Here is a 14,219-nt window from a genome sequence, read left to right on the forward strand (position 1 = left end):
GGAGGACCCTAAATGTATGGTTAAACTTGAAGGTATAGGTGGAAGGTATAATGTAGATTAATTGTTATTCTCATGTATCTTACGATATTAGAAGTATCGGATTTTGTTACATACATAATATAATACATAAAAGAGTAAAAAGATTGTGAAAATCCAAAGCTTCATGCTTCTGCAATTGAAAGACTCTGCGCGAAATCGATCTACTCTAGTTTTAAAAATTTTGCAATATTAACAAAAATTTCTACTATATATTAAAATACATCAAAACCCACACATATAGTCGTTCTTGCAAAAAATGGAAGCTAATCGGTTTTTGCACCGAGCTCTTTATTTTCACTGTAAAAATCGAAAGCTACATGTGTACGTACATGGAAATTAAAGGTACTTTAATCAATAACTTAGGAAAAGAATTTTGATTTAAATTAGAGTCACTTGGTTCACTTTATGTATTCTATAAAGTTAGTCGTAATTAAAGTTACTCCTAATACAGTAAAGTTCGAAGTTCTGTAATAATAATACTCTTCCATCGTTCAAAACACCACATTTTTCTAATATTACCAGCACAACTCGAACGTGTCGTCTACTTTTGAAGAAGGTAAATTTCACTTCCCTTTATGAAAGCAATATATCGTTTGCGATGAGCCATCCCGTCCACGGTCCTGAAATTTTTCATTTTCCTGGCAAGCTTACCTTGGACGAAGAAGTGAATTTGTCGCGAGCTTCCTCTCGCCTCGTCCTCCTGACACGACCATAAAAGACACAGCAAGCTAAACTGCAAGGGAAGATTATGAGGAACTTAGAGAAACTCGGCTACTCCTCGTGATTGCGGCTACGCGGCATTCTTCACCACGACTTCCCTAGATTATTTACGTCTATGTCGTCTCGTTTTTTTTCAGCTTCTTTCTTTACGTCGAAAGATCTCAGTTGGAAACTTATCCGAACTTCCAGGTATTCAATTCGTTCTTGTCCATGTTATGTTGAGGGATATTTGTTGTTAGTGAGTTCTTTCGTGCATTTGAATTCAGTCAAATGATGTCTTATAACTTGTTAGATGGTTGCTTTTGGAAATTAGTGTCAAATATTGAGATATTCGGTTTATTCAAATATTGGGATTATTCGAATATTGAGATTATTTGAATATTGAGATTAGTCAAATATTTAGATATTAAAATGTTGAAACTTTGAAATTCTGAGATTTTTAGACCTTAAAATTTTGAAATTTCGGAATTTTGAAATTTTGTGGTTTAAACATTTTCAAGCTTTGGTATGTTGAAACTTCAAGATGTTGAAACTTTGAAATTTTGAAACGTTAAAAAATTTAAATATTGATATGTTGAAATTTTGAGAGTCTAAAATTTTGAAGTTTTGAAATATTAAAATATTAAAGTTTTGAAATTTTGAAACAATTAAATTTTCAGACATTCACCTTTTAAGTGTTTAAATTTTTTAATTTTCAAATACTATCTAAATATTGAAATAATCCATTATTCAAATATTTAAATAGCATGCAGCGATCATCAGAAACTACTACACTATTTATCACTAGGTACTGAACCTCTTCTGCCAAATTCAAATCATGTCGAACGACCACGACCCTAGTTTCTAGAGACATAGCCTAAAACCTTGAACCAGTTCTAAAACAAAGTCTACAGGAATCAGCGTTCCTACACAGTGGACGTTAAGCATATCAGACTTCAAGGTTTCTTGTCCGTGGACAGTGTCCGTTAAATCCCCTGATCGTTCCTCTTTCAATATATTCGACAAGATATCGAGGCTGGTAACAGGGTGGCTTCGGTTGTTAATTAAACGGTGGCCAGGCACGATAAAGGCTTCCCGTGCCTAAAAGCGAGCCATGTCGAGGCTCTCGCGCGAGGGCGCGTCCCATGGTCGATGTAACGACAACGAACAGGGCGAAATCACGAGTCGGGAACACGCTTGGTCAATTAGCTGATTAGAAGTCGAAAGGGTTCGTAGGCGAAGACTACGGTTGTCCCCTTGTCAAGAGTGCGTGCACGTTCGAGGATACTGCAAACAGCGCAAACAGTTTTGCCGCGAGAGGGTTCGTGCGGCGAATATCGACGGAATATCGCGGACCAAGCCATTGTATGGGGTAAATGTATAATTATGGCAACATGTATGAACTCTTGAACAATGGAGAGGAACATTACGAGGGGTCCATGATACCTGTCGATAGCTAGAAATAATCGAGGTACTTATGATTGATATTATCGCGAGGAATGGAAATACGGGTACAGTTTTGGGTGCTTTCATGCACGATGTATTTTCGATTCAAATGGTTAATGCGTATTGCATGGTAATTTATAGCGATGTTAGATCTGAAAATAGTATTATACAAGGTGAGTCACGCAACTGTGTCTCCTGAATTTTCTTGTAAACTATGCGTTCTATGGAAAAATGTTTTCAACGAAAACTCTTTGATATGTTTCTTTCGATACCAAACAACTCTTTTTTGAAACATTTTTTCGTACAACAAATAGTTCGCACGAAAATTCAGGTGTTACAGTTGCGTGATTCACTCTGTATACACTTGACATTTTGTATTTTATTTAATCTGTAACTTTTTAGCTGACGTTGTTGAAACAAATTGTTATTTTTTAGCTCTACAATAGTAAAGTGTTATTTCATAATTCGAATAATTCGAATAATGAATTTACATTCATTTAGACTCGTCACACAAAACTGAAAAAATTGTCCAGCCTTAGAGTGAGAGTGCCAAATACTGTGTCCCCCTTTTAATTTTCACTTCTAACAAGATGTAGCACTATTAAACTGTAAATATCTTTTTGTTTCTTTTTTAAATAAAATCAAATATTTTCAGCTTAGTAGTGCTACATCTTATTATATATAAAAATCAAGGAGGTAGAGGGACATAGTATCCTTGCTCTATTCAAAATTGTAATAAAATTGTATCTGTCCATAGAAATTCCTTTAAACATAAAAATGCAACAGAAGTTGTGTCACTCACAGCTATGAATCTTTCAAACGGTATAAAGAATATACAATTAGGAGTTAAACAAAACTTCAACCGATCGTTAGACAATTTTAGTACACAGGAATGACGCGACAGTCGAAGTTTAAGGGAAGTTGAAATTGCAACAAGCTGTTTGGAGGCGTCGCGATTGTCTTGTGCATCTTTTTGCCGCGTGAAATCGACAGGCACGACCGCAGGCTAAGCGGCCAAGGCAGCGGGAGGAAACCACAAGTCCCTGCAACAGTTGCTCCGCCAGAGCTACCCCGTCCCCTTTTCTGTCTTTCCAGTTTCGCATCTTCTACCCCTCTGTCGATACACGCTCGTTTTCCAAGCAAACACCCGATATTAGCTTTGCGAAAGTTTGTGGGGACAAAAAGTTCTCTGCTGCATGAAACTAAGGGATCATTGGATCAAAGATCAACTTTTCTCCTGGGACACTATGTAGTAAATACAAAGTTCTTCTTTGTGGTATAATTCGATACATACAGAGCTACCTGGAGTCCAAATAGGTTTCTAAATAAGTATTGAAATCACATGTTTTTCTTTTTTCTTTAATGTTCTACTTTTGCTTGTTTGGACACTTCGACTGCAGAATCATATATTTGTGGTTGTAAAGCAAAGTGATCTAAGTCACATGTTTTTATTTTCGAGATATTGGCGCTTAGTTTTAGACTTCAGCTCTGTCTTATGGACTTGTGTCTTTTTGAGCCCTTATTTTTAGGTGAGAAAATTCTTTTGATGCTCTTATTGCAGAATTATATATTTGTGGTTGCAAAGCAAAGTGATCTAAGTCATATATTTTTATTTTCGAGATATTGGCGCTTAGTTTTAAGCTTCAGCTCTGTTTTATGGACTTGTGTCTTTTTGAGCCCTTATTTTAAGGTGAGGAAATTCTTTTGATGCCCTTATTGCAGATATGTATAAATTCTATATTCTAGATCTTAATTAAGGTCTTAAATCTTATTTTTTGACAATTTTGAATAATAGTTTAAAATTTGTAATAATTGTCTGAGGAATTCGTGAAATATTATTCGTGAAATATTAAGGTACTGGATGTGTTCCGAATCAAAACTTCTAAATCAATTTATTTTCGGCCACGATATAATTATTTTCCGATGACGAATATTGAGAAAAAATTGTCCACCTTTGACGATCCTCTCATGGATGAAAGAGAAAAATATTCTGTTCGAGTGATGCATTTCAGCAAATTTCCAATACAGGCAATGAACACGAGACCGTTTGATGTCGCCATGAAACGAGTTCTGACGCTGAACCGCTTCTAATCGGTCCGGCGAGTCGTTTTTGCGTAGCAATACGTTTTTCTACTGCCTCGAGCTAGGAAAACCATCAATTCTAAACCATTGCTTCCTGTGTCTCCAAAAATGTCTGACAATGAATTCTCGTTAGGATTAAAATGGCTTGGCTCAGGTGATGTTACTCTATCCTAAACGACGTTCTTTTTTAAGCTTCAGAATATCATTTAAGAAGTTCATTCTGTGCTCCTTAAGTGATTCTACTCATTTTCAAATGTACGAAGGGTTCGATAACGTGTCAGAAATTTTAATGGGCGATAGCATATATGCTAAAATAGGACGAGCATGAAGATAGTCAGAATTGCGTTTGGAACTTCATTTTATAATTATTAATTCTTGAGAAAATGCCTAAAATATGTGTGAATGTGTCTGAATTAATTTACTCGTTCTACTTGCTCTACCTGTTTTATTCTGCCTGTACTACTTATTCTATTTATTCTACTTATTGTGCTTGTCCCACTTATTCTACTTATTGTAACGTATTCTAACTTATTCTAATTTATTCAAGAGACTTTACTGTCTTTAACAAAGGACTTATTCTACTGCCTTCACTTTGTCAGATCTGACCTAGTACACGTCGGCAGTAGAATAATTTCCAAGTCAGACGCACTTCACGCGAATATTAGGCTTTTTCTCAAATACTAATACCTCTGAAATGAAGTCCCAAACACAATTTTGCCATTCATGATTTTAATCCTGCTTTAGCATGTAGAATTACCTCTCACAATTTCTCACACCTGTGATTAAACACCCTGTATACCCACATCGTTGAATTTAGTAACACACTAATTTATTAAAAGATTCATTAAAATTTTTCTATTTTTCTTAGCAAGCAAAAAACATTATAACACAATTAATTCTTGTAAAGAGCTTTGCCCCGAAACCTCCGACATTCCCCAAACCGACTCACCCAAAGGGTGGTCTCAGACTTCTCATCGATGTCATAGTTTCACCCCATTTGTCGAACAAAACGCAGAACTCAGGAAAAGCCGTGGCATGCTCCTCCCATGCAAGAAACCATCGCGAGTCCTTCTACTCTCGTTCGTCCTTTTCGACAGACGGCAAGAAAATGCGGGCCCCGTTAATCGTCGACATAATGAACAAAGTTCCTCGGCTGGCATTTAGTTATTTCATCGGCGCACACAGAGGCACACCTGTTCGCCTCGTTACGCCATCAACTTCGTAGTCGTCGTTATCGCGGTGGTAATCCTTTTGGGTGGCTCTGTTTTGCCAACCACGCTAAGAATTCTTGCCCTTTGCGATAAATCCCGCCGCGTGTTTTGTACTCCTCGGGAGCAGACGCTGTTAGACGATGCGAGTCGCGTTAACGAGGCTGAGAAGTTAATCTCCGAGTCGAACTGTCTTGGCAGACGGGGATCGTTTGATCGCGCCTGCTTCTTGTTAGAGAACGATTGTGCACTGCCAGCGGTGGAGTAATTAATTTGATGCTGTTGCATTGGGAGGGAGAGCAAGGTGTGGGGTATCTGAAAATTTTGTAAAGTTATTTCAGTTTTGCAAGATGTACCTAGAATAGAGATATGCATCAGGTTTTCTCGCAAGTAATAATGTGTTTGAAATGAGATAGAGAAGCACTTTGTTATTAATGGTAAGTGGGACATTCAATCTATAGACGAGATGATAAACTGTAATAGATAATTATAGCGATTGCAACTTGAAGAGGTGATTCAAATCCAGTAAAATAACACGTTCAGATTGATTAAGTTGCTTTAACCCCTTGCCTTACTTTGACGAGTCTGGCTCGTGTACTTTTTACAATATCTTCGCTGCCGATTACGCGGTAATGCGTGATGAGAGTATTTCGCAAGTAACCGATCACGCACCATCGCGTGAGACGTCTATGTTCCCTCAATGGGAGCTTTACTGTTGGCAGTTTAAGATAGTTACACGTTTCAGATCGGCAGCAAAGGTGATAATATTAAGAAAGAGAATTGTAAGGGAAAGGGTTAAATCACCTATGTATGTTCAAATCGCTTGAATTGAAATAATTAGACTAATCTGATCAATGCTTAAGTTCCACGCACAGATTCTCTTTCGAGTCACGGGGGCGAGAAGTCTACGTAACGAATGAATTTATCATTACGTCGCATCTCCACGCATCATATTGTCGAGGACGTATATTTCATCTTGCCGTATTTCGAGCTATTCGAAGCATTGTTCAGACCCCGCGAGCAGCAACAACCGCCATAAAAGTTCGGGACGCGGAAATAGCGGTTCGCGAAGATCATCCCGCGTCGTAAAACGAGTCCCTTGAGATGCATCGTATTTTCTGGCCCTCGTAATCCCTCAAACACGAGACGCGCGTTCTCCTGATACGGATTGCGAGGGATATATTTCGCGGTTGAAAACGGCACTAGGAAAAGTTTCATTGTCTGTCTTCGCGTGGTCAAGCTCCAGCGAGTGGAGTTTTTAAGAACCAGTTTGATAAGAGAAGACTTCGCGAGGATTTGGGAGACGAGAGACGTCTCGTGTGTTCGTGCTTGGAAGAGGGTGAATGGGATATTTGGGATTTTAATTTATGGACTTTTATGAGACGAAATTGCTGTCGTCTCTTTTGGGAGCAGATTCTACTAGCTTGAGTGTCTTCAACAGCGCTTTGCTAACTCTCTTAAGTTGTAATTGAAGTTCTTTGCGGACGTAGATGCGACTGTTTGAATTACTGGGGAAGCTGGCCCATGCTCCATTTTTGTTATTATGAACCGTGAAGATGGCTGTGTAATCGTCTTAGTTTGTCCTTCGTTTAATGCATATTTTAATTTCGTTCTTGGATGTAGGAACGAGGAGAGTTTTATCGCCAGGTTATTTCTGTTTCTTGTGAAAAAGTTGTCGATTGAATCTGTAATACTTTAGAATAAATATAATATAACTAAATACTGGTAACTATTTTTATAAATCAATGAATTTTACTGCAGATTATATTGACCATTTAATTAGTAGAATTACATAATTTTTCTCACTGTTCCAAAATTGTAAAGTATACATTTCCTTGAATACAATTGAAAACAGAGGTAGATGAAAGCTGCGTATTAAATTAACATGAATAGTATTAATAACCAGTGAAATAATATTAAAATTACTTTCTTATACTGAAACTTTCCAATACATATTCACGAAATGTAAAAGAAAGAAACAGAAAAGAAGAGAACACAGTAAATAGCCTTCCTGATCTGAAAATAAATAGAAACTTCATTAGCAGTAAGATTATTCTCTAAAATTTTGTTGAGGACATATTTTCACTTTAAAAATCAAGAAAAAAGTAGCCAAAACCATTACTCAGTACTTGTATGGAATTTAAAAACCACGAGAATTTTCAGTCCCTCTTTTAAGCTTCACAATAAATGGCCGATCAACTATTATTTCCACCAAAGCCCTCAAGGATGAAAAACCGCCTGCACAGTTTCATCAAGTCTTAACCCCGTTCTACCTTGTGAACCTTTCGATTTTCAGCCGCGCATACCCAACCGAGCACCGCCTATGAGTACCCATCATAATCCCTTAGCTAGCCGATTAAATCCATGGGATTCGAATTTGTCATCTGAGAGAGAACGCGGGCTTTGCTCGCGTAATTTACCGCATGGATGGGGCCCACGTTTGCTATTGCAAACGTGTCTTGTGTAACCCGCGAATCGTCGAACGTAAAACCAAGCACAGATTATTCAGTAACTCTCGAAATAACGTGAGGTCAAACCGATCTAGCCACCTGTGGGCTAACGTTGGCAAAGGGGGTGTTTTATTCACACACATTTCTTCTTGTTAAATGAAATATTGGAGTGGATACTATTAAATCGATAAACTATTTTTTTCGTGGTCACTTTATGGATATCGTGACCAGTTGATATCTATTTAGTGATGTTAAGAATGTTGAATGCGAATAATATTCATTTAATATATAGGGTGTTCGATAATAGGTGTCATGAATTTTGAGGGCTGATTCTACATGTTGAAATAAGACAGAATTAAAAAATGAGAAAATTGCATTTCAGGTTCCATTTTTCAGTTCCTGAAAGAAGTGGAAAGTGGGAACTTAAGAAATTTTTATTCAGTTTATTTTAATTTTACCTCTACATAGGTATGTGCTTTTGTTTGTTTTTCTTATAATTTTGTATCTTTCAGTATATATTTCTCCTACCTTGATATTCTTAAATGGGTATCAGAGGATTTATACCTCATATCTAAATAAACAAATAAAATTAAAAGAAATGCCTAAAATTCACGTGAAATGTGTCTGACTTAAGACTCATTCTACTGATTTTGCTGTATCTGGTTTGAGATTTATTCTACTGACTTGAGTATGCCTGAGCTAACTATTTCAGGTAGACAGTAGAATGAGTCCCAAGTCAGACACATTTCACGCGAATTTCAGACGTTTCTGCACCAGTTAATACGTTAATTGCACCACTAAAACACAATTTCATCTATTTTCATTTTTATCTTAGTTTAACATATAGAATCACTCCATAAAATTTCTGACATCTGTGGTGGAATATCCTATACACATTAACGCTATATTATAAAATACTAGCTGCAAATAACATCAACATTCGATTAAACTTGAGAAGCATGAACAATATACCACGCAACACTGAATGCAAACAGTATTAGAATATAGAAACGCATAACAATTAACGATATAAACTTGCACGCAATAAACCGAGCTTCTGAAGCATACATTAAATGTTTCATAAAGTGAGACTTTGCTCCACGGCATAACAAATCGCAAACAAACACGGGGAATAATTCCGTGGCCGCAGTAAGTACAGCATTTGATTCCAACTGGGTGGAAAAAATGTGTGCCTCCGTGGAAGCGTTTTTCTCTCAACGCTCGTCTTTCCATCCCGCGCGTATGCTCGTCGGACTTGTTTCCTCGGCTCTGAATCGTAAGCAAGCAGCTCGTGTCACCACCTTGACGTGCCCCGCAGCGTACATCTGTATACACCAGGCGTCTCCGTATTACGCACGTCAGAGATTCTCAATCGTTTCAGTTTACCTCAGAACGACCGTGGATGTTGGCTTTTTAAATGGTTTTCCAAGATACGCAAGACTTTATTTCAACTTGCTTGCAAGAAACTTGACAGCGTTAGAGGAATGCAAGAAAGTTGGGTAGCCTCTCTGGAATGTTCTTGTGAGCACCTGGGAAGCTTCAACAGTGTCGAAATTTTCAGAAAATCAAGAATATGTTAAAGTCTATCTTTACTTTAATTTTGGAATATTTAGATTTCACAATGTTTTCATGAGTTTTTATTGTATTTCTCTGTCAATTTTTAATTATTTGGTTTTAATTAGTGGCAATAGAAATTTCGTAGTGTCTTTATAATAGTATTTGTAATAACCACATGAATATTGTTTAACCATGTGAATATTGTTATTCTTATTAACATTATTGTTTTTTCTAGGGTGTTTATGAATAAATTTCCATAGATATTATCAATAATTTGAGAGTCGCTGAGCACACGACCAGAAAATGATAAAAGCTGCAGGCTACCCATTTTACATTGCACTCTTGGAACTGTTCATATTACTCTCAATGACAGTGACAGTGACAAATGATTATTACACCGATTGTACGAACCCAGAATTACTAGAATGCAGTGAATCAGTAAAAAGTAGATTGGCTGTCATCTCGTTGACAGACACCTTCCGGTAGATTTTGCTGATGGTTTTCAAGTAGCTATCTTTTAGAATATTCATACGAATTCGAAACGCACAAGAATACTTATACATAGGTGTTGCCATTATTATCCAAAAATATCTGCAAAACATCAGCATAAGTATTTTTTTATATTTTTATCTTATGTATGATAGCAAAAGCAAACTTAATGCAAATTATAAATGAAGATCCCAGGGGATGAACTTGATAAATCACATTTTGCAATTTTATAGAAGACCGATTTCAAAGTTTGGAACGTTCTAAATTAATCTCATATTTCTAAACCTGTTTTAATGTTTGATTTTTGTTTTATACAAGAATTTTATCTATGGCATGAGATAATTGATGCCACAACTTAATGCAGTAGCGACTCTAATAATCTTTCATTCAAACAACTTGTACAAAAAAATAAGGTTAATATTTCAAAGAAAACATTTTATTTTCAAAGTATCAAATAAAAAAATTATGTAACTAAAGTTGATAAAAGATGTTAAGCAATTGAAATGAAATAGTTATGTTAATAATGCGAAAGTAATAATAAATTGTAATATTATTAGTATTGATTCTACAGTGAGATTCTTTTCGTATTGAGGTTTCTTGAAAAGGTCTTCAGCTGCAAAACACTTTTAAATCTTGTAAATCTTGATGACAGCTTGAATTCAAGTTACATTTGACTTCAAACTACTTGAATCCAAGTAACTTGACTTGTGTGAACACAAACTCGACTAATCTGAACAAGGTGTTAGCTACCAAATTGCATCAAAACCAGAAAATCGGGAAAAAAGTGGACTCATCGAGTGCTTCCCCTGGAATCTTCAAATGTATATCAAACCTGAGCCATCACAGTCAACGCGAACCTGTGTCAACGCCATTCCCCTTATTCAGGGCTAAAAAAGAAGGAATAGAAATAGAAATTCTCATTGCTCCCCGCAAAAAGAGCGACAGAAAAGGGGAAACAAATGGCAACCGCGATCGCTTGTTTTTCAAAATTAATTGTTTCTTCCTTTTTCTCCTATTTTCGACCCGTTCGCGTTGCGGACAGGGGGAGAACGCAGACGGTTAACCCTCTCTGTCGCGTCGCGAGCTCGTAAAAGGTTAGCACGCAAAATACGCGTGCGTCCGATCGTGAAAACGCGAAAAGGGTCTAGAAGAGTGGCGGCGAACGGTAGATCGTTGGGGGCGATGCCGGAGGGGGTCATGGTTGCGTTCGTGTTCGATTTGTGACATGCAAATTTCCCAGCGACGAAGCTGTTGTCCTTGTGCGCGTGTGTGTATGGGTGCTTTTTTATCTGACACTTGTATTCCTCCCTTTTGTTCGCCCCTGAGGGCCTTCATACGATGTTTGTCGGATGGAGAGTAGAGGCTTTTTGTTTTTGGTAAATATGAGACTGTAAATGAGCATTTCGTGGGGTCATTTTTATGAAATACTACGCTCCGTTGTTGCCAGAACTAAATTTTTAAGCGTAACATTTATAGTAGAGATTTAGGGAACGTAGTGTATTCGAATCTTCGAATTAGGGATAGTAAATTTTGTGGTTAATTTTTATACTGATAATAAGTAGTTTCTAGGTGTCGAAGGGAGTAAATTATGACGCGAAATTTTGTACATCAGGAGGTAATCTATTTTGAATATAATTTGTAGATTAATAGCGTTGCATTATGTACCTTTTAATGAGGTCACAGCAAGGTCGAGACAATTTACGCGTGATTTACCTTGTAATTTGATATTTGGATGATGGCTACTCACATGCAACACATTATCCTAGAGAATATTATCCTATACGGTTTGATTATAGCCTAAGGAGAGGAGGGAAATATTTCGATAAAGTGAATTGCAAATAATAACACAACTCTCGCCTGAGAATTATTTATCTATTTTGGTTCAATGAACTCAAGTGGATATACTGTATAATCCAGAAATTAGCTTCTTACGAATGAAAAAAACAGACGCATCTTCTTAGGAGCTAGATTTTTCAGCTATCCCACTGGGAACTCTATGAGAGAGCAGATGATAGAGCCAGAAGATCTATATAGTGTAGGATATTAGCTTCTTCCTTCCAGATTCTCAAATATTCAGTTTCTCATAGCAGATTCTGGAAGCATCAGACACCTTCATCAGCGAATGCAACGGATTATACAGTAATAACACAAGCTCTGTCTGCTTTAAGCTTCCCAGGTCTTCGAGATTTCAGATCACAGTAGAAACTGATCCGATTAATCAAATTTCGAATTTTTCCCCTCTTATAGAGCATAAATAAAAAGCGTTTCTCTCCAAATTCAGATTTATTAAGTTCGCCCTTACTACTCTTAACAGCTCATATGTTAAAGATTATTTACCAACCATACATAGTTTTATTATTTCATGACAGTAGAAATAACTATGCAGATAAATTTTTCAATTTTTGAAAAGGGTGACTATTAGCCATGTGCATCGATGATAAAAATGAAATTTTTACAGAAAGTGCACTTTCAGACGTCAGTTTGGCATCTGAAGGAATATAAGAATTCCAGTTTCCAGCGAGGAAATATCTTTATCACTAACTTCACCTTCCATTAAGACTGTCATTGTTCTTTTCTCCCATCGCATCTCGCAGGACTCCCCCTGCCTCTTCAGGATGCAATTCTCTGGTTCCTCGCGAACAGAGGAATTTAACACGCGGCCAGCAGCTCCTATAATTTTCATGGCAACAGTCCATGGAGGGACTGGACACGGCGGCCATTGTTGGCCCAGTGTAACGAGGGGCAATTTTTGCAGAGCCGAACAATATGTCGCATTAGCGTATTGTGCCAGGCCGCTTGGCCGTTCTGTCATGCAACACGGCGATATCGTAATCGATGCTGGCCCGATTTCCATTTCGCGGAAAGGGGAAACGGACGCCAGACAGCCGCGCGAGATCTCGTGCACTTTTGCCCCGGCAGAGTCATTATCGTGGCAAGTCGACCGACAATGTGACCGAGACGCGTGAACGTGTCTGGAATTTCCAGGGTTCGCGTCGGCGATACTCTTTGTGTGTGCAGTATACAGGGTTGTTCGAAAATTGCGCCACCAGGGTTGGAAAGGGGTGACGATAAGTTTGGAAAAGGGTGGTTGCTTGGTGTATCAATAAGTAGAGAGAACACAACAGTGGTTTTAAAATGCATACTAGTAAAATAAAAATGTACTCTTATGTAAATATTCAGTTTCATTTTCTATTATTTTAGAAGCGTGAAAGCATATAATATTTATATATGTGAATAGTTTTATTTGTATACAGGGTGAGTCTTGCAACTGTATCTGTTGAATCTTTCTTCAACTGTTTGTTGCATGAAAAAATGTTTTAGATGAAAATTGTTTTGTGGCGAGGGTGTGCTTCTTTTTATGAGTTTTTGTTAATACTAAACGACTTTCGTTTGAAAGATTCTCTCGTGCAACAAATGGTTCACAAGAAAATTCAGCTGATACGGTTGCGAGATTCATCTTGTATAGGGTGTTCGACAAGAGTTTGTCAGAAATTTTTAAGAGTGATTTCACATCAAGAGTAATGAAATTGTGTTTGAGGATTCGTTTCCAAGTTATTAATTATTAAAAATATACTTAGAATGCGTATGGAATGTGTCTGATATAGGGACTTATTCTAACGATTTTGTAGGAATTTTGGCATTAAATACATCAGGCAGAACGATGTTAGTAGAATAAGCCAGTAGAGTTTGTTCAGTCAGACACATTTCACGTACACTATTCTTCACTTTCGTCTTATTTTGACATATAGAATCAACCCCTAAAACTTCTGATAACTATTATGGAACATCCTGTATAAGATTTACCAAAATTTTGTTCTCAGGAATTATTTAAAAAATTTTGAGATTTAAAATAATTCAATGCCAAAAATAATAGGAAATATCCCTCGAAATTGATAAAATATTTAAAATAATAAATAACTAGTTTTGCATGTCAGCAAGCAGGAAAAGTTACTTGCTGTAATAGTAAAATTAAATCAGTGTACGAAAATTTTAATTATGGTTCCCCAGCGACAGTAAAAAGTGACTCTAAAATAGCGACATCCACGTGACAGCTGTTTTACGAGAAATTTCGCTCCAGGTTGCAAATAATTTCAACTATTCTGGTTCAATACTAACAGTAGTTCCTCAGTACCTCGCGTTTATTACTCCTGGAACTGTTAATTTATACGAAAATTTGAAATACTTTGTATTCTGAGTTAGCTTTGGCGCGAATCTTAGTTTTCCTTCATTTGATATTAATAAAATTCGC

The sequence above is a fragment of the Calliopsis andreniformis genome, chromosome 6 (genome assembly GCF_051401765.1).
Source record: "Calliopsis andreniformis isolate RMS-2024a chromosome 6, iyCalAndr_principal, whole genome shotgun sequence".
In the NCBI taxonomy this organism is placed as follows: Eukaryota; Metazoa; Arthropoda; class Insecta; order Hymenoptera; family Andrenidae; genus Calliopsis; species Calliopsis andreniformis.